This window comes from Triturus cristatus, chromosome 2_1 (assembly GCF_964204655.1).
Source record: "Triturus cristatus chromosome 2_1, aTriCri1.1, whole genome shotgun sequence".
Classification (NCBI taxonomy): Eukaryota; Metazoa; Chordata; class Amphibia; order Caudata; family Salamandridae; genus Triturus; species Triturus cristatus.
In genome coordinates, this window is record NC_140581.1 from 906,616,248 (window position 1) to 906,641,531 (window position 25,284).

The 25,284-nt window shown below is 51.1% G+C and overlaps 1 protein-coding gene across 1 annotated transcript in view; it reads left to right on the forward strand.

The window, feature by feature from the left end:
* FRMD3 (FERM domain containing 3) overlaps positions 1-25,284 on the forward strand; it is a 638,046-nt gene that overhangs the window by 563,177 nt on the left and 49,585 nt on the right. The window lies entirely within an intron of this gene.

A 25,284-nucleotide genomic window follows, 5' to 3' on the forward strand; every position in this document is an offset into this window, starting at 1 on the left:
ATAACTTTAAAAAATAGCACCATACAGTGAGTAAATTATATCAAGACAAAACTGAAAACTTTAGGCAGGATTACAAGGAATGAGATAAAAGAAGAAACAAATAAAAACAGATGTAGCTAGTTCACTGGAGCGCCTAAGGAATAACAGCCGAGAGATGGTATGGATGTAAACAAGCACTGGCAAAGCCAATAGGTCTTGGCAATTCCCGAGCTATTGGCCTAGTCAATGTAAAAGTCTTTTAGCCATGTTGTCTAGTAGCAAATCTGCTGTTCAGCATGGCTGAAAGTTACTGAAAATCCTGACTCACAGGATGCTGAGCCGACGCCGAGTCTCTGCGCCCCCATGTTGAGTTTATTGTCCTGCTCCTCTTAACATGAAAAAGTGCTATGACGTGGCCTGCGCTGGCCGTATAATCATGCAAAAAAAAAATATTTAACCCCTTCAGTGCCCATGACGAGCTGGACTCGTCATGGGCTGCGGTGGCGCTGTGCCCATGACGAGTCCAGCTCGTCATGAACTCCGCCCGCTAATGGAAGGCGCGGCACTGGGCGGGGAAAGGGGCGGGCATGCAAGGGGTTAAACAAGTGCTATTCATGTCTTAACAACTTTTTAAGAAATGCATTCGTTTATGTACACATGCATGCATTTTAGTGTTATGTGTATATGTGTACAGAGAAGACGGTCTGAAAACACAAGCACTCCTTATGGGGTGCTTGAAAGCACAGAAAAAAATAGCTCAGCATACCCGGAGCAGTGTAAGGAGACATGTACTTGGTCCATGCGCTATGGGAGGGCCAAACACAAGAAGAGCGCATGAGGTCTGCATGCCATGACGAATGACATCAAAGAAAATGATTGCAATGCTGAGGTTTACCAATGGTAGGAGATGGGCAGCCTGTAAACCCACAGATAGAACACAACACGTTTCTTCAAGACACCGCATGGGATTTCTAGCCGAAACCTAAAAAGTTTTTTACTTGAATCCTTCCCATGCAAACAAGATACTTGTGTGTTCTCCAAAAGAAGTTACAATAATTTATTTTGATGAACATATCAATTTCAGTCCATTTTTAAGAACTCATGTAATGAGTGTTGCATCTGAATTGATGGAAAAATCGTTTTTGACTCAGTGAAGTGTTACCTAGAACCACGTTGGCCACATATCGTTCTAACATAATGGCCATATGTGCCATCATCATCATCAACACTCTTCTCAGCCCTAATCCCAAATTCTTTTAACCACATCCCAGATCCAGCGGGAGCCCCCAGAAGTGCACAGGTATAATGGGGGAAAACGGTCAAGGCATCCTATGTGTTGTTCCTAAAGCATGTTCCCAAAAAGGGAGGAGCTGAATTTGAACAATGAGCACCACCCCAAAATGCTCCTTCACCATGTTGCTAAAGACCAGACAACTTCAACACTAGAAAGCACCTTTCATTTTAAAATATTAAAATAAATGAAAACAGCATCTCAAAACAGTTGTCGAATACATGCCTTAATTCCTATTCCGTTGTCTGTCGACATCCCCCCCCCGCCCCATCGTCCAACCGCACTTAGAGCTTACCTGCATGGACTGCTGCTGGTGGGACTACATTTGACAAAGATTTATTTTGGGTAAACTACAACAACTAAACTCAACTCAGAAGCTTAGTTCACTTGCTACATGACCTCCATCATAGAAGCTTCCAACTAAACCTGTCAAATACCATGGCAGGTCGTCCCGTGATAGCAATAACTTGTTTCTTATATGGCACTTCTGCTGTTTGTGAGTGCTATAAATGACAGATATTATCATTTTCAATGTATGATACCTAATTTACCCACGTCAGGAGGATGGGAGGCTGAGTCTCAGTCTCAGTCATCAGTGATGTCATTTGAGATGTCATCAGTGATGTCATGAGTGATGTCACTGGCCATGTCATGAGTGATGTAATATGTGACGTCATCAGCAGTGCATTGCGGGCGCGCGAGTTATAGTTAGCTTAACTAACTATAACGGGGAAATTTCATTGGTTTTTTACGAGTGAAATGTCCAGCTAACTATAATGTGTGTGAAACCTATGGTTTTTTCACTGAATTTGCAAGGTTTTTTAAATGCTAATTCCTAACTATAACATGTGTGAAACCTATGGTTTTTTCAGTGAATTTGCAAGGTTTTTTAAATGCTAATCCCTAACTATAACATGTGTGAAACCTATGGTTTTTTCAGTGAATTTGCAAGGTTTTTTAAATGCTAATTTCTAACTATAACGTGTGTGAAACCCATGGTTTTTTCAGTGAATTTGTATGGTTTTTTAAATGCTAATTCCTTACCTATAACATATGTGATTCCCATATTTTTTTTTATTGATTTTGTATGATTTTTTTATTATAAATTCTTATCTTAAATGTGTTTTTTTTTAAAACAAACAAGTTTTTTTTAACTTTTTATTCTCTTAAAACACTATGTTTTAAAAAAAAAAAAAATGCAATATATCAAGTTTTCTCTTTTTTTTTTACCGAACAGGTAAGATATATTAGTATAACATAGAAAATATTTTTTTTTTTTATTGCGCGTACGGTAAGCGTACGGTTTACGCAATGTCCGTAATTTATCTACTCTGTGTGCGTATAGTTATGCAATTTGCGTAGCCGCGCGTACTGTGCGTGGGGCGCGTAGGCATGTACGCTACACGCGCACGTTACGCGGAAGTGTTGTGGAGTGACTGTTTTGCGCACCGTAAGCGCACCGTAAGCGTAACGTAAGCGTAACGTACGCGCACGGTGGGTCATGTGATCATGAAACACAACTTTTGATTGGTTGAAACTACTTTCAGTTCTAGAACTCTCCTACACCACACCCATTCCCCTCATTTCTGCTTGTGATCCCTTAGGAGAAGGAGCTGACTTGTCTTTGTGATACGATGGCAGACCAGCACTCTTCTGCTGAGAGTGAGGCTAGCAGCACCACCATCAGGCAGAGAAAGAGGAAACAGAAGAGCTCTTTCATATGGGAGTATTTCAGTTTTCCAGAGGGTGAGAAAAAAGTCAATGCTGCCTTGGTGACTTGCAAGCTGTGCCAGCGTGTACTTTCGCGAGGTAATCCCAACAAGAAGTATTCCTTTGGGAATCAAACTATGTTGAGACACCTTGAGGATGTGCATCCTAGGACACATGCACGACATACTAGGGGCAACCCTTCAGTAAGTCGAGCAAGCACATCCACAGCAGCTCAGCCGAGTCCTTCTTCGGAAGCTCAGCTGAGCCCTTCATCTGTGGGGGCACAATCACCTTTTTCAGAACCTCTGGAAACGAACCCTCGGTTTGGTAGGGTTACTATGCGGTGTTCATTTTGCCATGATCTAATTGTTCATAGGGAGACCAGTGTTTCCCTCATTAACAACAAAATAGATCAGCACAAATGTCCAACCAGCTAATGTTCCCATACTTCCTTTCCTCTGTCCCTGCATGAACACAACGGCTCTTTTAAGAGCCAACCTTACCTCTCAACTTTTTTTTATTTTTTCTTTAAAACTTACCGCGTACGGTAAGCGCATTTTTTTTTTTTTTTTTTAAAACACTAAAAATCAATTACCACATCTCAAGATCCTTGAGGAATTAATAACTAAATACTAAAAATCTTTTTGAGATAAAGTGGAAGAAAGAGACCTTCTAATTTCTCAGTTACCTGTCCCACCCAACAATTTAATTTTTAATTAAAATGTAATTGAAATTACTTGAAAAAATGGTTGGTTTTTTTTGAAAATTTTCTTTCACAATCTGAAAAAAAAGAAAAAAGTATTAATATTTAATAAATCAATATATTACACAGTACACGTATTTACATATTTTTCCCCAAAAATGTTTTGCCTTTTTTTTGCTGTTTTCAGAATATATTGCATTTCACTATAAATTGTGAAAGCAATTGCATTCATCATTTAACAGCGGGCAAAAAAAAAAATAGCAATCTCAAAGATTGTATAAAAAAAGCCCAGAATCTCTTTTAACTTAAACATAACATTATAGAAATGCATAATATTCTAAAAAAATATCAACTAATATCAATACTTATTTCTTTAAAATACCGTCTGACATTTTTGTTTCAGAAGTATAATCACAAAAATATATCTCAAATAACTCCACAATACATCTGGTTCCATTTCCTTTAGGCCAAATAGTAATTTTAAAATTCTTTTTTGATTAAATTTCCAATGGTAATCCAATAAAATTCTAAAGTTTAAATTGTACAGATCTCACCGATTCTCTGTAACATTTTGGTTTCCGAAAGATTAATTAATAATTAAATAAGTCCACAATACAATTGTTTACCTTTCCTCATGGCCAAATAGTAATTTTAAAAATCTTTTTTGAATACATTTCCAATGGCAATCCAATAACATTCCAAAATTTAAATTGTGCAGATGTTACGCTTTTGTCTAAATTTTTGGTTTTCCAAAGTTTCATTAAAAATTTTAAAAGTCCACATTACAATTGGTTACCTTTCCATTAGGCCAAATGATAATTTGAAAAATCATTTTTTTAGAAAATTCCAATGGTAATCCAATAAAATGGTAAAATTGTTTTGTACACATCTTGCCAAGTCTCTCTAAAATTTAGGTTTCAGGAAGATTAGATAGGAATTTGCTAAATCAAAAGGCAAACGTTGCTTGAAAATCAATTGGGAATCATTACACAGTGTCCAGCCTTTTTCACATTTAAGATAAACTGTGTAATGTCCAGAAGTAACAGTAGGTCCTTCATGGAAAATTATTGCAACTGTTACAAAAGTTTTTCCTGAAATTGATAATTGCTGTCCTGTAAACTTCTTTATTAAAGTATCCAATTTTGAACCATCAGCTTTACATCGTTGCATCATTAAAATTACATATTGTCCGTATTCCTTTAAAATTAACGTTCAAAACATTTCAGATTGACACTCACTGCATTCCATGTTATGATTAGCATCTTTAACTAATTTAGCAAAAGTGACTGTTTTACTTTCTGGCAATGTTAAATAAATAAACCTTTCAGAATCAACATTAGAGCCACATGTATTGTAACAGTTTTCACAACTATGTTCCCATTTATAAGAGAGACCAAACAAATTTTCAATGGGAACCCCTTCTTCTTCCAGTACCTGAAGAAAAAACATCAAGAATTCCTGTGCGTCTTGCTGTACATTTTGAGAAAACTGTGTTCGTCCTGAACATACATCTAAAAGTTTTCTAATTTCAGTAGCACTTTCTATTTGAGTTTTATCATTACTCAGCTTTTGAAAAAGGAGACTCAAGTCATAACAGAATCTTTTTCTCTGATTTACTATTATCTGCTCTTGCACACTTTCCAGATAAAATGCAACATTCAGCACTACATTAGCGTAGCAGTTGACACCAGAGCTATTTTCAAAATGACATCCTACAACCTCTTCTTCATTTTCCTTTTTCTTTTTGCTTGCAATTACATCACTCCTCTTTTTTTTCCTCCTCTCTACATCTTCATTACAGGTGTTCTCATTTCTCCTTTTACGAGAAACTACACGTTTCTCCAACACAGGATACTGACCTAAATGAGGAGCATAGGTTCTTCTTAATCTATTATACTCCTTTACACAATTTGTATCAGCACTAACTTTTGAGTCATCAAAGTCTATCATGAATAAACCAGATAATGTTTTCACTCGTGACAAAGCTACATAAGCCATACCTTCTTTGAACACAGTTGAACCAATGTTCACAAAAGCACAATCTACAGTCAATCCTTGAGACTTGTGAATAGTTACAGCATATGCTAGCGAAAACGGAAACTGCTTCCTACGTACATATTGGGTGCCGATCACAATCCGGTAAAAATTTCCCCCGTGCGACTCGTATCGGGTCTTTTTACCGTACGAATCGTACAAGTGCCGTACGAACTGGCAATCACGATTCGCATGGTAAAAAGTCCATACGAACCGCACCGGGAATCATTCCCCACACGTCCTCGGGTCGGAAAATGTGTCCGACACGTCCTCGGACGATTTACCTTACAAACGTAAAAATCCAAGTCCGACCGAGGAATCACGATCCATCCCGTGCGTCCGAGCGTACAACCGTATGGAAAAAACACCGTCCGCACCGAACACCCATAGCAACCATGGAGACATGTGCCCGCATACGCGCCCAACACTCCCCCCAGCCCCCGTACGTCCGACACGTACCCCCCGTGTATGTATACCCCCACCCGTCTAGGTACACCCCAGTACGTTCCAGTCGTACCCCCACCCCAGTACGTGTCGTACCACCGTCAATGTACACCCCCCACCCCTGTACGTGTCGTACCACCGTCAATGTACACCCCCCCACCCCAGTACGTGTCGTACCCCCGTGTACCTACACCCAAGTACGTTCCAGTCGTACCCCCACCCCTGGACGTGTCGTACCCCCCGTGTACCTACACCCCAGTACGTTCCAGTCGTACCCCCACCCCAGGACGTGTCGTACCACCGTCAATGTACACCCCCCACCCCTGTACGTGTCGTACCCCCCGTGTACCTACACCCAAGTACGTTCCAGTCGTACCCCCACCCCTGGACGTGACGTACCACCGTGAACCTACACCCCAGTACGTTCCAGTCGTACCCCCACCCCTGGACGTGTCGTACCACCGTGAACCTACACCCCAGTACGTTCGAGTCGTACCCCCACCCCAGGACGTGTCGTACCACCGTCAATGTACACCCCCCACCCCTGTACGTGTCGTACCCCCCGTGTACCTACACCCCAGTACGTTCCAGTCGTACCCCCACCCCAGGACGTGTCGTACCACCGTCAATGTACACCCCCCACCCCTGTACGTGTCGTACCCCCCGTGTACCTACACCCCAGTACGTTCCAGTCGTACCCCCACCCCAGTACGTGTCGTACCACCGTCAATGTACACCCCCCACCCCTGTACGTGTCGTACCCCCCGTGTACCTACACCCCAGTACGTTCCAGTCGTACCCCCACCCCAGTACGTGTCGTACCACCGTCAATGTACACCCCCCACCCCAGTACGTGTCGTACCACCGTCAATGTACACCCCCCACCCCTGTACGTGTCGTACCACCGTCAATGTACACCCCCCCACCCCAGTACGTGTCATACCCCCCGTGTACCTACACCCAAGTACGTTCCAGTCGTACCCCCACCCCAGTACGTGTCGTACCACCGTCAATGTACACCCCCCACCCCTGTACGTGTCGTACCCCCCGTGTACCTACACCCAAGTACGTTCCAGTCGTACCCCCACCCCTGGACGTGACGTACCACCGTGAACCTACACCCCAGTACGTTCCAGTCGTACCCCCACCCCTGGACGTGTCGTACCACCGTGAACCTACACCCCAGTACGTTCGAGTCGTACCCCCACCCCAGGACGTGTCGTACCACCGTCAATGTACACCCCCCACCCCTGTACGTGTCGTACCCCCCGTGTACCCACACCCCAGTACGTTCCAGTCGTAACCCCACCCCTGGACGTGTCGTACCCCCCCGTGTACCTACACCCCAGTACGTTCCAGTCGTACCCCCACCCCAGTACGTTCCTGGCGCACCCCCAACACAACCTCCTAAGTACGGAGCGCACCCCATGCCCCAACATCACAACCGCATGTACGAGTCTTACAAAGCCACACACAAGGACAAAATCGTACAACCAAATGGCCCATGTACACACCGTACACACGCTCAAAACGCACGTACACAACCAGGACAAAATAAAACAACACAAGAATACACCAGTCGAAAGGCACACAGCCACTAAACATGGCCAACAACCACTTAAATAACACAATCACTGACCTGCAACTGCCAAAAACAAACAGAGGCCCAATACACCACCACTCCTTATAACACACCCACCCAAAATTCAAAAACTGCCACACCCACCCATGGACCAATAAAAAGGGCCCACACACACAAACCATGAGCCTTTCAAACAGACTCACTGCTGCCAGACACCACAGAACCAGACTACAAGCTACACCACACCTTACACTTGCACACCTTCAAACGACCACCCTCACAAACACCCTCTCATCACATTCACACACACACACAACCATCCACACCCCCCCCCAACATCCACACCCCCCCCCACACCCACACCATCCCCACCCACACCCCTCACCATGCCCACTACCAAGAATCCAAAGTTCAGTCACCGAGAGTTGGAGGTCCTTGTTGATCAAATCCTCAGAGTCGAGCCACAGATCTTTGGAACATTGGTCAGAAGCACCAGCCAGGCAGCCAAAACAGCCATGTGGCAGACCATCGTCGATGCTGTGAATGCTGTTGCGGACACCAGGAGGACCAAGCAGGATTGCCAGAACAGGTGGTACGATCTGCGGAGGAGGGTCAGAGCCAAGAGGCAGGAGGAACACGACCAGGCCAACGCCACCGGAGGAGGGCCCTCCCGCAGAGCCGTACAGTACCATCCCTGGGAGGAGAGGGTGATGGCCATACTGCCGGTGGAGGCAGTTGAAGGAGTAGAAGGACTCCGAGACCCGGGTGAGTACACAAACAACGCACCTCACATGGGGGGAACTGCAACCACAACCAAAATTAATAACAGGCACGCAACCACCACAAGCCATCGCATTACTCGACCACACTCCATGAGCAGGCACATGCCACTGCTGCCACCATGCCCCATGCACCCAGCTGGACAATGTCAAGTCACAGGCCACAGAAGACAACAACACATGACACGGTAACCCAGATGGCGGGAGGCTGGGCACCAAGAATCACATAGTGCGACTCCAAAGCAGACAACAATGCCCTCTGCCCATATGGCCTAGGTCACAGCCAGACAAACACTGTGTCCCAACACAGGAATGACTTGCCAGCAAATGGCGGACGCCTTGCATCAACACATGGGGGTGAAGGCACTGTTTTGCACATGCCAGCAGCTAATGAACAGCCAACAGTGTGAAAGAGTGGCAGCACACACCACCACAGCAGCAGCGCACAGACACACAGCAGACAAAATGGGTGCCTGGAGATCAGAAACAAACTCACATCAACAGGCCAAGGGCCACTCAAAGATCTGCTAACAGTGTGTGCCCAGGAAGCTGGGCCAAGGTGACAGAGGGTGACACACGGAGGGAGGGAGAGGGGGACACAGAGGGAGGGAGAGGGGGACAGAGAGGGAGGGAGAGGGGGACAGAGAGGGAGGGAGATGGACAGAGGGAGGAGGCTGACACACGGAGGGAGGGAGAGGGGGACACAGAGGGAGGGAGAGGGGGACAGAGAGGGAGGGAGAGGGGGACTGAGAGGGAGGGAGACGGACAGAGGGAGGAGGCTGACACACGGAGGGAGGGAGAGGGGGACACAGAGGGTGGGAGAGGGGGACAGAGAGGGAGGGAGAGGGGGACTGAGAGGGAGGGAGACGGACAGAGGGAGGAGGCTGACACACAGAGGGAGGGAGAGGGGGACAGAGAGGGAGGGAGAGGGGGACAGAGAGGGAGGGAGAGGGGGACAGAGAGGGAGGGAGAGGGGGACAGAGAGGGAGGGAGAGGGGGACAGAGAGGGAGGGAGAGGGGGACAGAGAGGGAGGGAGAGGGGGACACAGAGGGAGGGAGAGGGGGACAGAGAGGGAGGGAGACGGACAGAGGGAGGAGGCTGACACACGGAGGGAGGGAGAGGGGGACAGAGAGGGAGGGAGAGGGGGACAGAGAGGGAGGGAGAGGGGGACACAGAGGGAGGGAGAGGGGGACAGAGAGGGAGGGAGAGGGGGACAGAGAGGGAGGGAGAGGGGGACTGAGAGGGAGGGAGAGGGGGACTGAGAGGGAGGGAGACGGACAGAGGGAGGAGGCTGACACACGGAGGGAGGGAGAGGGGGACAGAGAGGGAGGGAGAGGGGGACAGAGAAGGAGGGAGACACAGGGAGAGCAAATCAGTCCTTTGGTGTGTGGGAATGTCTGCTCGTCAGCAGGTGGACTGCGTGCATGTAGACAAGGGTGGCCAGTGCCAGAACCCCCCCTCTTCATCATGGCAAAACGCAGGGCCATGTTACAACCTGTACACGAGCACAAGGACAGCCACCTGCATCATATGAGTGTGTGGATCCACTCCATGTGCACATGTACAGTGCTACAAGGAAGGCGCAAATGCATAGCTCGGCACACATGCACACTCCACTGCTGACTGCAGTCACACTTGACGCAGCAAGTAAGACTGTGCCACACATAGTTAAAGGGGCCAAATTGGTGCCCAAGGGACACACACATGCACAAGTGCACTGTGAGTGGAATGCAAGACAGATCCTAATTCCAAGAGGAAATGTGCCAACTTTGTAACGGATGAAACATGGATGTTGCATGGATCAAAATTAACATTGTCTCTCTCACACACAGGTCAACGTCGTGCTGCACCCCCCAACACTGGGGGGGAACACTCACAGGACCCGGATCTGCAGGAGACCGATCCCACCGGCAGCGACCACTCTCACCACTCTGCGGACGACCCCGACCGACCTGGCCCCTCTGGTGTCCAACCACCTGCAGCACCTGCGTCAGGTACAACCGTGCCAACCACCACCCCCACTCCTGCCACATCCCAGGAGACACCCAGGATCCCTGCCCCAACACCACAATGCAGCCAGGCTCGCCAGGAGGGACACGGTGTCCCGGGCACCCAGGAGGAGGCAGGCGACAACGCCAATGCCACCCCTCAGGGGTCCCGGAGACCCCATGTGCCCACAAGTGCAGGCCAGACGCAAGTGGGCAGGGGTGGTGGGAGTGGAGAACGGCGGAGGCGCGAGCCTGACCAGTTGGCTGGGGATCCGGTATTTTCCCATGTCCGTAACATCCTGGACTCATACCGGCAGGACACCACGGGCATGGCCCAGGTTGTGTCCGTCCTCGAGGGGATCAAGGTCCAGCAGGCCCAGCAACATGCGGAGCTAATAGCCTGTCTACAGCTACACCAACGGAGGATGGAGGACAGACAGGCTCAGCAAGTGACGGCGTCCCAGGGGATTCACGCTGAACTCCGTCGGATGGCCGACACCATGGCCGACCCTCCCTGTGCCAGAAGGCGGAGAACAACACCACCCACAGGGAGGGATCATGAGGAGGAGGAGGAAACATCCGACGGAGCATCCCAGACGTCGTCACGGCCTGCTGCTGAGGTTCCCCGCAGGAAGCCGGGTCGTCCACGGAAAGGACCGTGAGGGTGGCTGCTACATCACCATCTCCCAGGACACCTGGCCTGGCACCTGGCCCACTGGAGCAACAGCATCACAGCATCAAGAGACATTCTCTGCCACATGGCCCTGCTGGTCACTGGCTGACCAATGTTGACAAAGACTGTGGCATGGACTCTGAGGATTTCCAATGGCAAGGACACCAACTCCCCTACTGAACTTTGGATTCCCTAATCCCGGAAAGGCCCTCACTTGGCCCCCCCCCCCCCCAATAATAAATCACACTATTAAGAGTAGATGCCTGCTGGTAGCATTATTACCTAACATGTGTCTTGTACAGTCTAAACATGCCTGAGTCATCTGTTCACTTCAACCATCCACACCCTGGGGCCTGAGTCTGGCACAGGACACATGGGTCACAGTTTTCTAGGCAAGACAGACATGGAGCACCATACACACCCGTGATGGTCAGAACCAGCTGAGGGGGTGGCCGAACAACCGTGCTGACAGACACATTGAGTACAGCAACAGTCATGCGCAGAGGTCAGGGATCCTGGCCCGTGTCCTGGGGGGCACCCAGGTACGTGTAGACAGGTGGCAGAACCATGTCCTGCAAGCTTGAGTCCGGTGGATGCAGAGAATGGGGTCATGGACAACGTTGGATGCATGGGGATGGCACATGTCACAATACCCACACACTCATGGACATCATGCCCATTACACAGTCTCAGCACACACACACAGCTTGCATCTTGCCACTCGACACATTGACACATAGCCACAATCAGGGAATACCATGCCAGACATGCAGGATGCACCGTGGCAACACACCAGCATTGACTGAGAAGAGGCACCTTGGAGGCATAGGGACACCTTTAATAGTCATGTGTTTGGGATTGCAGAGGCAACTTGAAGTACACATGAACACATCATGTGGAGTAACATGTGGCTCCAACACTGGCACCCCCCTTCTGCAGCACAAATGCGTGATAGCCATGGAACTGGCACACAAGTGTCGGATAACAGCTAAATACCCACAGCTGCTCACGGAGAGACTGCCATACACCATACATCCGCTGATGTGGAAGTCCCACGCCATGTCAAGACAATGTTAACCGTATGTGTCCGAGGGCAGTGTCACACACATTGATGCCTTCATCACAATCCACTATCCCATCACTGATGACTGACAACCAGGCAGCCCATCTATTCAGGTGTACCCAGCTGCATGTCGTGTCCCATGGGGATGCCACATGTCTGCAGAGGACCCAAACCCCGACCGGGGCAGTGTGCACACATCGTGAACAACTGCCACACCCAATACACCCCAGATGCATCCCTTACCCCATGGAGACTTCCAAACGTGTCCGTGCCTGTAACGCTGAGTCAGCCCACGATGCCATGTCCATGAGGAATAGCAGTGCCACAACAATGCAACCAGCAAACGGCATGCGCAGGTACCTGGGGAAGAGAGACACACAAGAAGTCAGCCACAAGAAGCACAGCCACTTGCATGTGCATTTACTCGACACATGTATGTATGACAACATGCTAGGTCACAATTATGCCTGGGGAAATACTACCATCACTGCCACCATCACTCCAGTGACACACCCACACACACCTCTGACCCACGTGCCATACATGCAGGTGGAGACACACATCACAACGCATGCCACACGGGGACCAATGCGTGCACACTCAGACCCTGGTACTCACCACTAAGCAAAGAAGTCGCGTATGAGCCGAGTCCGGATGTCCTCTTGCGGCTCCACATCCTCCACATCACTAGCCCCATTGCCAAGCCCTTCGTCCTCCACGGGTGGATGGTCCTCGTCATCTTGATCCAGGATGAGGGGCACAGCTCTTTCAACTGCCATGTTGTGCAGCATGCAGCAGACCATGAAGATCTTGCAGACCTTCGCCGGGGCATATGGGAGTGCGCCGCCGGTCTTGTGGAGGCACCGGAATCGGCTCTTCAGCATGCCAAACGTCCTCTCTATCACTCGCCTTGTCCGGCCATGGGCGGTGTTGTAGCGGAGCTGGGCCGGCGTGATGGGGTTGCGGAGAGGTGTCAGCAGCCAAGGCATGTTGGGATAGCCAGCGTCCCCTAAATGGAAAGCACATGGATATCGTTAGAACTGGCGAAGCGGTAGTGCTGCTCGGCCAAACAGAATACAGGACAGACAGACTGTACCCACCAACAACACATGCACGTTCGTTGCGCAGCTGCATCATCATATCAGGCATCCCGCTACGCCTCATGATGTAGGCATCGTGTGCTGATCCTGGAAAACGAGCACAGACATGTGAAATCACCATGTTGGACAGACACACCACAAGGGCATTGATGGAGTGGTAGTGCTTCCGATTGCGGTACGCCACCTCCCGTGCGTGTGGTGGTACCAAACCTACATGTGTCCCATCTATGGACCCAATGACATGGGGCATCCCTCCCAGGGCATAGAAACCACGCTTGACCTCAGTCATCTGTTCAGGGGTTGGGAACTTGATGAAGTCATCCAGGTGAATCAACATGGCCTCCAAGAAATCATGCAGCACACCGCTGAACATGCTCTGGGACATGCCACCAACATGAGCTATGGTATATTGGAAGGTACCCGTGGCAAGGAAATGTAGGGCAGCCATTACCTTCAGCTGGGGTGTCAGTGCCGTAGGATACCTGTGCTGCGGTTGCAGGTGTGGTGCCAGTCTCGCCGTCAGCTCCAGAATCAACGGTTGGGTGAAGCGGTAGAGCCGGATCCTGTCATTCTCCTGCATGGTGGCCAAGTCTGGAATTCTTCGGGCAACAGGAGGCGCTCTGCAGTAATGTGGAAGTGACAAGGAAGAGTGAGTGCACTACGAGAAAAACTCATGTCTACTGAGCACATGTAAATCTGGCAATACACACATGCCACATAGGGAGTCAGGCATGTGCTACATGCCCAGGACACGTATGGATGCAAGGTGACACTCCTTCCAAGACCCAGCTACACACGGTGATTGAGAACCTCCCCATGCCACGCCATGGGAATAGCTGTGTCCCAGTGCAAGTGCACTGCCCGACGCAAGACAGGAGTGACATACACCCACACATCAGCAGAAGTGTGATGCTGATTGCAGAGACTGGCAGCGGAACACTTGAGCCACAGGTCACATGACATTACACTAGTCCAGCCCACACACCTTGCCATGAAGGTGCACATGTCATGACTCCCCACACATTCCTTGTGAGTTTGCTGACATGGCCTTGTCACGCTACTCCGTGTCCCTTGCATACATGTGCACCTCACATCCGGTAACACATGTGGCATGGTGTTGGGAACAGTGTGCTATGACAATCTACACACAGCCACATGTTGGTTGCTGCAACGGCTGCAGCTTTTGAGGGTGCTACAACATCAACCCGATGTAAATCCCGGACACATATATGGCATAGTCACATTGTGCACTGTGGGTAGTGATGAGTCATGTGTCATGACCCCTGTACCGGGCATCATGGGACACTTCCGTGTGTTGGTGTCCGTGCCATGCCAGTGACGCTCACCCCAAGTGCGCAGTCCCACATGCACACATGTCAAAGGAGTCAAGGGCATGCCTGGCACACATTGCACCCTCACACAGTACACATGTACACATCTCATCATACATCTGGTGCCTTCTCCACTCAGGAGGCATGTTCCACATCACAGCCTGTGACACCTGTGCCCCACACATGTGGTAATGCACAGACGATGCCTTGGTGTCCATTCCTGGACAAGTATGTCCATCCATGGACAAGTATGTCCGCCCTATTCCGACATGTGTGTCGCCTATCACCACAGTGATGTGTAAAATCCGCCGTACTGCTGCTGAGAGGGCCTGTGCATGTTCCCAAATCACTGTGGGAGTGCTGCCGTATGTGTACCCATCGTGATAGTGAGCGTAGATGCGAGTGTACGGTCCGTACCACTACGGGTACGCATACGCGTGCAGACCCATCGTGATAGTGAGCGTAGATGCGAGTGTACGGTCCGTACCACTACGGGTACGCATACGCGTGCAGACCCATAGTGATAGTGAGCGTAGATGCGAGTGTACGGTCCGTACCACTACGGGTACGCATACGCGTGCAGACCCATAGTGATAGTGAGCGTAGATGCGAGTGTACGGTCCGTACCACTACGGGTACGCATACGCGTGCAGACCCATAGTGATAGTGAGCGTAGATGCGAGTGTACGGTCCGTACCACTACGGGTACGCATACGCGTGCAGACCCATAGTGATAGTGAGCGTAGATGCGAGTGTACGGTCCGTACCACTACGGGTACGCATACGCGTGCAGACCCATAGTGATAGTGAGCGTAGATGCGAGTGTACGGTCCGTACCACTACGGGTACGCATACGCGTGCAGACCCATAGTGATAGTGAGCGTAGATGCGAGTGTACGGTCCGTACCACTACGGGTACGCATACGCGTGCAGACCCATAGTGATAGGGCCGTACACTCGCATCTACGCTCACTATCACTATGGGTCTGCACGCGTATGCGTACCCGTAGTGGTACGGACCGTACACTCGCATCTACGCTCACTATCACTATGGGTCTGCACGCGTATGCGTACCCGTAGTGATAGTGAGCGTAGATGCGAGTGTTCGGTCCGTACCACTACGAGTACGCATACGCGTGCAGACCAAAAGTGATGGAGAGCGTAGGCATGCATGTACGGGCCGTTGCCATGCATTTGGGGTGCCCTAGGGCCCCCACACGCACCGTACCTGTGTGTGATGGTCCAAATTACATAGGGGACAAGTATTAAGGCCTACATGCATGCTGGTTGTCATGGAGACCAAGTTCAAAATTCGAAATTGTTCTGGAAGGTGCACAGCAGAAGTCAGTTGGGATTTGTCTACTTTGTTGCAATGTGTTTGTGGGGCTGACATCATGCAGGAGAATGAAACCGATAGAGAACCCACAGACTGCTAGGTTTGAAGGGATTGGTGGAAACATAGGATGCAAATGTGAGTGACCAATCTCTCTGTACTCCTGTGCATGAGACTGGGCAGAAGGGCACATATAAGGCAGCCAGGTCCCATGAGGGAGCACTTGCCTGCACATCTTTGCATTCGTCGACCCAGCTGCTGCTACTGATTCCCTGGAACCATGTCAAGGGCTGTGGAGAGGACACAGCCATTCACCCTGGAGGAGAACATGGCTCTGCTGGATGTGATCCTCCCACAGTACTCCATGCTGTATGGGCGACCAGGTTATCAGGTGAGTGCATAGGCCACTGCCACAGACTGTCCCTATGTGGTGACTGTGACTTCTGCCATTGCGTCCAGGTGTAACACACATGCCATGTACTGTCGGGGGGGTCCCAGGGGGGGGGGTGCCTGATGTCTCCCAGCAGTGCCCTGAGACAGGAGGGGTGTGTGCAGAGTCCTCCCAGCAGTGCCCTGAGACAGGAGGGGTGGGTGCAGAGTCCTCCCAGCAGTGCCCTGAGACAGGAGGGGTGTGTGCAGAGTCCTCCCAGCAGTGCCCTGAGACAGGAGGGGTGGGTGCAGAGTCCTCCCAGCAGTGCCCTGAGACAGGAGGGGTGGGGGCCTATCACTCACAGCAGTGCCCTGAGACAGGAGGGGTGGGTGTGGAGTCCTCACAGCAGTGCCCTGAGACAGGAGGGGTGGGGGCCTATCACTCACAGCAGTGCCCTGAGACAGGAGGGGTGGGTGTGGAGTCCTCACAGCAGTGCCCTGAGCCAGGAGGGGTGGGTGTGATGCACAGTGTGAGCCTAGATCATTGATTGTGACATTGCCATCATTCCACCTGTGTACCCACTGTGGCACGTACTGCTTTTTCCCTCACCAGGGGATGATGTCCCTATGACAAAGGTGCAATGCGTTGGCTGCATGACATGCCTTGTTGTTACCAGCTATTTTGTACCCATATGTCTCTCTGTGACATGTGGCTGGTGTATTGATGTGGTGTCACTTGTTCCTCCTCACAGGTAGGCGCCACTGCCAAGGAGCAGATCTGGCTGACCGCCGTCAGTGCCGTGAGGGGTGTGGATGGTCGGAGGCGGCGCCTGGCCCAGGTGAGGAAACGCTGGCAGGATATCCGGTGCTGGACGCGGAGGATTGCACGGCTCCTGCTGGGGGACTCACCTGAGAGCCACAAGAACCGCGGCCGCCGCCGTCTGAGCCACCTCCACAGGCGTGTGCTGCCGGTGGTCTTTCCAGACCTTGAGAGGCGCTTACAGGCGATGCAGCAGCCGGAAGGGGGTAGGTACATGTGTGTTTGTTGTGTGTCACCGGCATTTGTAAGGGCACAGTAGCATGAATCCACTGGCAGGGTTTAAAGGTGCTGTGCAGATCCTGTTTGCCCCAGTATAGCGCTGTGCCCCTGCCACCCTTCCCCTCCTTGCAATGTGTTCCCTGGTCTGTGTGTAGTCACTCCTTCACAGGGTAATGTAGGCTGGCGCTTTGTCCACGGGAACAATGTCTGTAGCATCATGTGTGGGGGTGGTGTGTAACAGGTTGTGGGACCTTGCCTGTGCACTGTCAAGTTCACTGCATGTGGGTTCCATGTCAGTTGGCACTGATGCTGACTCCAGACATGGGAGTTGGTCTCTCATGTGTCATGCCTTACAGCGCGCATGTCCTATGTAGTGGCCTGTGACATGATGTGCATGACTGTGCGATACACATAGTGCAGGGATGGTGACGTGTGTTGCTGTCATTACCATTCAGTAGCATGTAGTTGCGTGCCCACTACTGTCCCCTGGGGCACCTTTTCCTCAGTGGTGTATGTGTCATCATGAACGTGGCCACTGTCAGTGTCTACAGCGTAAGTTGTGCTCTGTGCCATTGTCCCCTGTCACCATGTATATAGACGTGCTAATTTGTACAGGTGTCCACTGTGCAGCCTGACCTGATTGTCCTTCTTCATACTCACAGTTGCCAGTGCCTGTGTGTCTTGTTATACTCATCTGAGGATGGGCACTGGTACCTCATTAGTTGTACAGGCGCACCTTGGCTGTTTGGCGTCCAATCTTGCTTTTTGCCTGCCCCTGTGTGTATCACCCAGACCATGAGATGTTGGTGCCACCTGTGTCTCCACAATTTGCCTCGTGTAGGGTCTTGTTGGGGCGGGCAATGCCTATGTGTTAAATCCTGATTACCACTTGCTGGGTCTGGGCAGTGTGTGATGTGCCTGGACACACACGCAATGTGCAGTGACCGAGTCATGTTGTGCATGTTTTCAGCATTACCTATGCAGCATGTGTCTCAAGTTCATGGATATGGTCCCTGGTCATCGGTATTTTCGCAAACGCTGTGTGGTGCAGATGCAGTGCTGGATTGTCCCCAGGACCTGGGTGCTATGTCAGACTCCTTTTCCTGTGTTTAGCTATTGTCTCATGCTCTCCATGGTATTTCAGTGGCATGGTGGCTCAACCAACTGTGTGTTGCATGCCCTACATCGGTACCCTGTTCAGTAGATGTTAGGGATCTTCCTTTTCAGGCCATGCAATGTTACCTATGTAGATTGGACTCATGTGACAGATGTGTACAGGTGTCTGAATAATTTCTGTCTCTCCACCCTGCACACAGCATCGTTGGGGGACACAGAGGGAGACATGGACACAGACCAGGCGGAGGGACCGAGCACCAGTGCCAGCCGTGACATCGGGTCTGGCACATCGAGTGGGACAGAGGCGGAGGAGAGTGTGGCCGAGGACCTGTCGACTGGCACATCAGACTACGAAGCTGACAGGTCCGGGGACGATGTCGCCGAGTGGGCGGAGGCTGCACCAGCAGCTGACAGCGGAACAACACCTCGCACCGCCCCCTCAGTTTCCACCAGCCGCCTCCCACTTGCTCGTGTCCCTTCCCAGCGTGCCCGGTCACAGCATGTCTCCTTCCTGCCAGGCACCGCGCCCCCTGCCCCTGTCTCCACTGCTGCCGCCAATGCAGAGTCTGTGGACATCCAGCGGCAACTGCAGGTTGGTCAGGCTGCGATCCTTAATGTCCTCCATGCCGACGGCAAAACCCTCACCAACATCGAGGCTTTCTTGGAGGGCATTCATTCATCGCAGGCTGACCAACGCAACTTGCTGAGGTCCATCGACTCCACACTGACTGCAGCAGTGGGTCTCCTGCAGCGCGACCTCCCCCCACCTACCCCTGCCCCATCCACACTTCCCACTCCCATGCCTGTCACACGTACACCCAGACGTCGGCATGCACCCACATCAACGGACACGGGCACCACACCAGCAGGGAAGGTCCACCGCACTCCTCCTGACACGCACACACAGGGTGAGGTAGGCACACCCACTGGGTCGGGGGGCAAACGTGTGACACGCAGCCATAGTGGGAGTCCGCATTCCACCCAGTCCACTCCCTCCAAATCCCCTCCCCTCAGCTCTCCTGGCCACATCTCCCCCAAGGACTCCTTCATGGCCGCTCTGTCCCTGAGCCCCACAGTTACACCACCACGCAAGCGGTCACGGAGGTCCCCGGTCAGGGTGGTTGAGTCTCCCCCCCTGTCTCCACCCTCCCCCGGTGGCGCTGCGACCCATCCCTCTGACCCCCCCCCCTCCTTGGGGCCTGAGGTCCCTTCGGGTGCAGGGGACTCCCTGGATGACCTTGCAAAGGTGTGTAGTGCCATCCTGGCCTCCGCCTTTGGCACTGACCCACCCCCTGTGGTGGACTCCTCCATCCCTGCACCCACAACGCCGCCCCTTTGCCCTGATGTCCCTGCGGTGCCTGTTGCTCCCCCCCCCCTGATGCCCTCACCAGTGTGGAAGACGATGCCATTTGACTGTGCAGGCAAGGTAGGGGACACGCATCCCACTGTGTCCCCCATCCAGCTGAGAATCATTGACTGCCCTATGGGGTTTGTGAAGATTGAACTGCCTGCGATCCACGGACATTGTGCTCCTGCTGAATAAAGCTTAATTTTGTTTTCATTATCACACTACTGCTATGCTGGTATTGGTGTTGGTGGGGCTGCTACATGGTTTTGGGTGGTGTGTAAGGGTTTGGGTGTGTGGGATATGTAGTAGTGTACTGCTCATTGGTGGGACCCTGTGATCTGTGTGCCATCACAAGGTGTTGGCTAACTTTCTTTGTTCATGTAGGCAGTTACTGCATGGTGCACTTGTCCAAGGGTGTATTCCTTCCTCTGTGTACCCAGCTTTCTTCCCTGCAGGGTGTTCCCAATGTTTAGCGCAGAGCTGTGTCTACATGAGCTGTGTGTGTGACGGAGCCCTTCTACTTTGGCCATGCATGCAGGGCCATGTCTCCACCTGCGACAATCGTGGCATCCTTGGTGATCACTGTACTTGTGTGTGGAGTCTGTTGACATGAGTTCATGGGGACATGTTCCCTTGTAGCCAGTATGCATGTGGATAATTCTGGCCTCACACACATGTGTTACACCCCTCCAGTCTCAGGGCACTGCTGGGAGGACTCTGCACACACCCCTCCTGTCTCAGGGCACTGCTGGGAGGACTCTGCACCCACCCCTCCTGTCTCAGGGCACTGCTGGGAGGACTCTGCACCCACCCCTCCTGTCTCAGGGCACTGCTGGGAGGACTCCACACCCACCCCTCCTGTGTCAGGGCACTGCTGGGAGGACTCCACACCCACCCCTCCTGTGTCAGGGCACTGCTGGGAGGACTCCACACCCACCCCTCCTGTCTCAGGGCACTGCTGGGAGGACTCTGCACACACCCCTCCTGTCTCAGGGCACTGCTGGGAGGACTCTGCACCCACCCCTCCTGTGTCAGGGCACTGCTGGGAGGACTCCACACCCACCCCTCCTGTCTCAGGGCACTGCTGGGAGGACTCCACACCCATGCCTCCTGTCTCAGGGCACTGCTGGGAGGACTCCACACCCACCCCTCCTGTGTCAGGGCACTGCTGGGAGGACTCCACACCCACCCCTCCTGTGTCAGGGCACTGCTGGGAGGACTCCACACCCACCCCTCCTGTGTCTGGGCACTGCTGGGAGGACTCCACACCCACCACTCCTGTCTCAGGGCACTGCTGGGTGGACTCTGCACACACACCTCCGATTTCTGGATATGTGCGCTTGGCACATACACGGTGGGGGTACGCACACTGCATTAGAGGTGAGGGTACGAGTCTACTGACACTGGTGTGGTGGGGGTACGCTCCGTACGTCCGCGGGTGGGGGTACGGGTCGTACTTACACTGTTGGGCAGGGGGGTACGCTCCTTGCATTCGCGGGTGGGGGTACGGGTCGTACTTACACTGTTGGGCTGGGGGGTACGCTCCTTGCATTCGTGGGTGGGGGTTTGAGTCGTACTTACACTGTTGGCATGGGGGGTACGCTCCATGCATACGCGGGTGGGGGTACGGGTCGTACTTACACTGTTGGGCAGGGGGGTACGCTCCTTGCATTCGCGGGTGGGGGTACGGGTCGTACTTACACTGTTGGGCTGGGGGTACGCTCCGTACGTCCGCGGGTGGGGGTACGGGTCGTACTTACACTGTTGGGCTGGGGGTACGCTCCGTACGTCCGCGGGTGGGGGTACGGGTCGTACTTACACTGTTGGGCTGGGGGTACGCTCCGTACGTCCGCGGGTGGGGGTACGGGTCGTACTTACACTGTTGGGCTGGGGGTACGCTCCGTACGTCCGCGGGTGGGGGTACGGGTCGTACTTACACTGGTGTGGTGGGGGTACGCTCCTTGCATTCGCGGGTGGGGGTACGGGTCGTACTTACACTGTTGGGGTGGGGGGTACGCTCCTTGCATTCGTGGGTGGGGGTACGGGTCGTACTTACACTGTTGGGCAGGGGGGTACGCTCCTTGCATTCGCGGGTGGGGGTACGGGTCGTACTTACACTGTTGGGCTGGGGGTACGCTCCGTACGTCCGCGGGTGGGGGTACGGGTCGTACTTACACTGGTGTGGTGGGGGTACGCTCCTTGCATTCGCGGGTGGGGGTACGGGTCGTACTTACACTGTTGGGGTGGGGGGTACGCTCCTTGCATTCGTGGGTGGGGGTACGGGTCGTACTTACACTGTTGGGCAGGGGGGTACGCTCCTTGCATTCGCGGGTGGGGGTACGGGTCGTACTTACACTGTTGGGGTGGGGGGTACGCTCCTTGCATTCGTGGGTGGGGGTACGGGTCGTACTTACACTGTTGGGCTGGGGGGTACGCTCCTTGCATTCGTGGGTGGGGGTTCGAGTCGTACTTACACTGTTGGCATGGGGGGTACGCTCCATGCATACGCGGGTGGGGGTACGGGTCGTACTTTCACTGTTGGGGTGGGGGGTACGCTCCTTGCATACGGGGTGGGGGTAGGGTCCGTACATATCCGTCCCCACGCTATGTGATGTTTGTGCGGCCCGTACCCAGGCCTTTGCCACGTGGGTGCGATCCGTCCCGCCATTGTTGGGGTGACGTGTGTGGGCGTGGTCCGACTCGTACCCACGCTCTTCAGGCGTGGGTACGGGACGTACCTGTCTGGTTGTGTTGCCGGTTCGCGTGGTGACGGACTTCCGTTGTGGCGGTCGCTGGATTATCAGGACACGCCCCCACCCCCTCGTGGTGACCAGGGCATGGGAGTCAGGTATGTCCAGGCCATGTGTAGTGTGTCACTCATGTGGTTGTTTTGTGGCCTGCCCTGGTAGTGCCACCCCCACCCCACCCCACTTTCCCCCCTCCCTTAGTTATTCTGACCTTCTGCGGCGTCTGCGTCGTAACCTGTGGAGGAGGTGGACTGCTATGAGGGCAGGGATGACTCGTAGGTTCGGGTCCATGTCTGTCCGTCACGTACTGGTCCTCCTTGTTCGCGTCGTCGTCTGTCCGTCGCGTACTGGTGGTCCTTGTTCGCGTCGTCCTGATTTCCCGGCAGTTTTTGGCTGCCGCAAAATATTCACCGTGCGGGGTGACGTCGGTGCGAATCGTGATTCCTGGGTCGTGAATGGCTGGCTGCGTGCGTCCCGACGTCAGGTCGGCGCTTTCCCGGATCGCATTGGTAGGTGTTTTTTGTTCGGTCGGGCTTTTTTACGAATCGTACGGTAATGGTGTACCCGTGCGAATCGTAATTCCATGTTTGTATATTTTGACGACCGGGTACGCGTCGGACGGAGAATATGCTCCGTCCGACGGTTCGTACCCGGTTTTTACCGGATCGTGATCGGCCCCTAAGTCTTTCACAAGCATGAAACAAACTGAACAACGACAAATGTCTTTAACTTCTTGTATCTGATCAAATTTTATTTTTAAACATTCAATTCCATCTTTTTTCTGATAATTAATAAAACCCACAACTCTTCCCATAGCTCCATTAACTAAACCTTTTTCAACATCCAAATTTCTCCTTAAAAATACTCTACAGTTCATGCAAACATATAGATTTTTTTCTAATCCAGCTGTTTTGGAAATGTTCTTCTCTAGTGAATCCAATTTATTTTTCAGTGTGCCTGTTAATGTGATAGTAATTCTTCCATCCTCAATTTTGTCCACTGCTTCCAATTTCCTGATATCTTCCTTTTCCAATTTTAAAAGCTCCTCATTGAATATTGAGCATTCACGTAGAGTTGGCATTAAGCAGATGACACTTTTCTTTTCTGCAATGTTCTTGTATATCTTCTCTGCAACTATTTCTTCCTTTGGAAATAAATTATGTAGCAGTCGACTCTGTAATGCTTTTTTGCCAACTTCTGTGAGTAGTCCAATTCTGATATCTTTCAGAATACTTCCATATTCTTCATCGTTTGCTTGCCTCATATTAGTAGTAAGTTCCTTGTACTCAAAGAAGGACCAAATATTTGCATTACCGATGCTTCCCAATGACTTCTTTGTGTCTTCATGTGTCACAGTATTAAACACTGGTTGTCCTTTAACTGGAGTAAGTTGTAGAAGATCCCCAAAAACTATGACATGTTTTCCACCAAATAACACGTCATAGTCTGTCCTTAGAATTTGCTGCATTCTTAAATGCACAAAGGCAAGCATTAAGTTTGATACCATGCTCACCACATCAATAATGAGAACTTGCATCTTCTTCAATACTCTTGAAACTTCCAAGCATGCTTCTCCAGTTAGCTTGTTGTATTGTATTTTGTTCTCATGCTCCACTGGTAACATTAGCAAACGATGTAAGGTGATTCCTTTTATGTTATAGGCTGCTAACCCAGTTGGAGCAGTAACCACACAAGACAAAGTAGAATCCGTTTTTTGCTGTAGGTAGCTTCTGATGACTTTTATTAGGAAACTTTTTCCAGTTCCAGCTTGTCCACTTACATACATCCTGATTGGATGAAATGATGTGCATGAGCACTCTTTTTTTTCATGTAGAAATCCGTGATCAATTTTGCTTCTGATCTCTTCATAAATTTGTTGCTGCTCTTCATTCAGTTGTCTTTCCAAATTTTGTAAGTCTATAAATTCTTCTTGAGCTTGATTCATAGCCGTTTCCACTTCATTCATGGCTATTGATGCTTCATTTTCAACGATTGGTTGTCCTAGGGGATCTTGACTGAGTGTTCCTGAACTTTGGCTGTCTTGAGAACTGTCTCTAGCTACTTCAGCTGCAATTGTAGTTTCCTGTTCAATTTCTTCATTTAACATTTGCAGATAAGTTGAAAATGTACTGCATTGTATGCTGTCTTTGCAAGCATTAAAAGAATCTTCATAGCTTTGAAATTCTCCCAGTAGTTCATCCTCTGTACGCCATGGTTTAAACAGCTGTAAAAGAGCCAAGTAGTAAAATTACTTTTTGTCAGTAGTGTCGCAACTCAGCTTTCTGTGATTTATCAAACTTCCTTTTGTTTGCTTCACCAAACATCCTTCCTCACCAATGACTTTATATTTTCCATTGTTGATGTCTTCTGCGGCTTTCCGTGAATAAATGTAGTGCTGCAGCACTTCATAGAGACACATGTTCTCCAGATGATGACTTCTTTTTGGATAATATGTGTCCAACATGTTTGATTTCAAAATATCTGTACTTTCTGGGTCATTCTCGGCCAAATATTCAATTTCTCCAACAGATTTCAGTACCCGATTTCTCATTGCTGCAAGGCCTAAACTTGCCCAAATTATTCTTCTTGATTTCGAGTAGAGACTTGCAGAAGATAACCTATCTGAACATTCGTAGGATCCAATTTCTCGATGC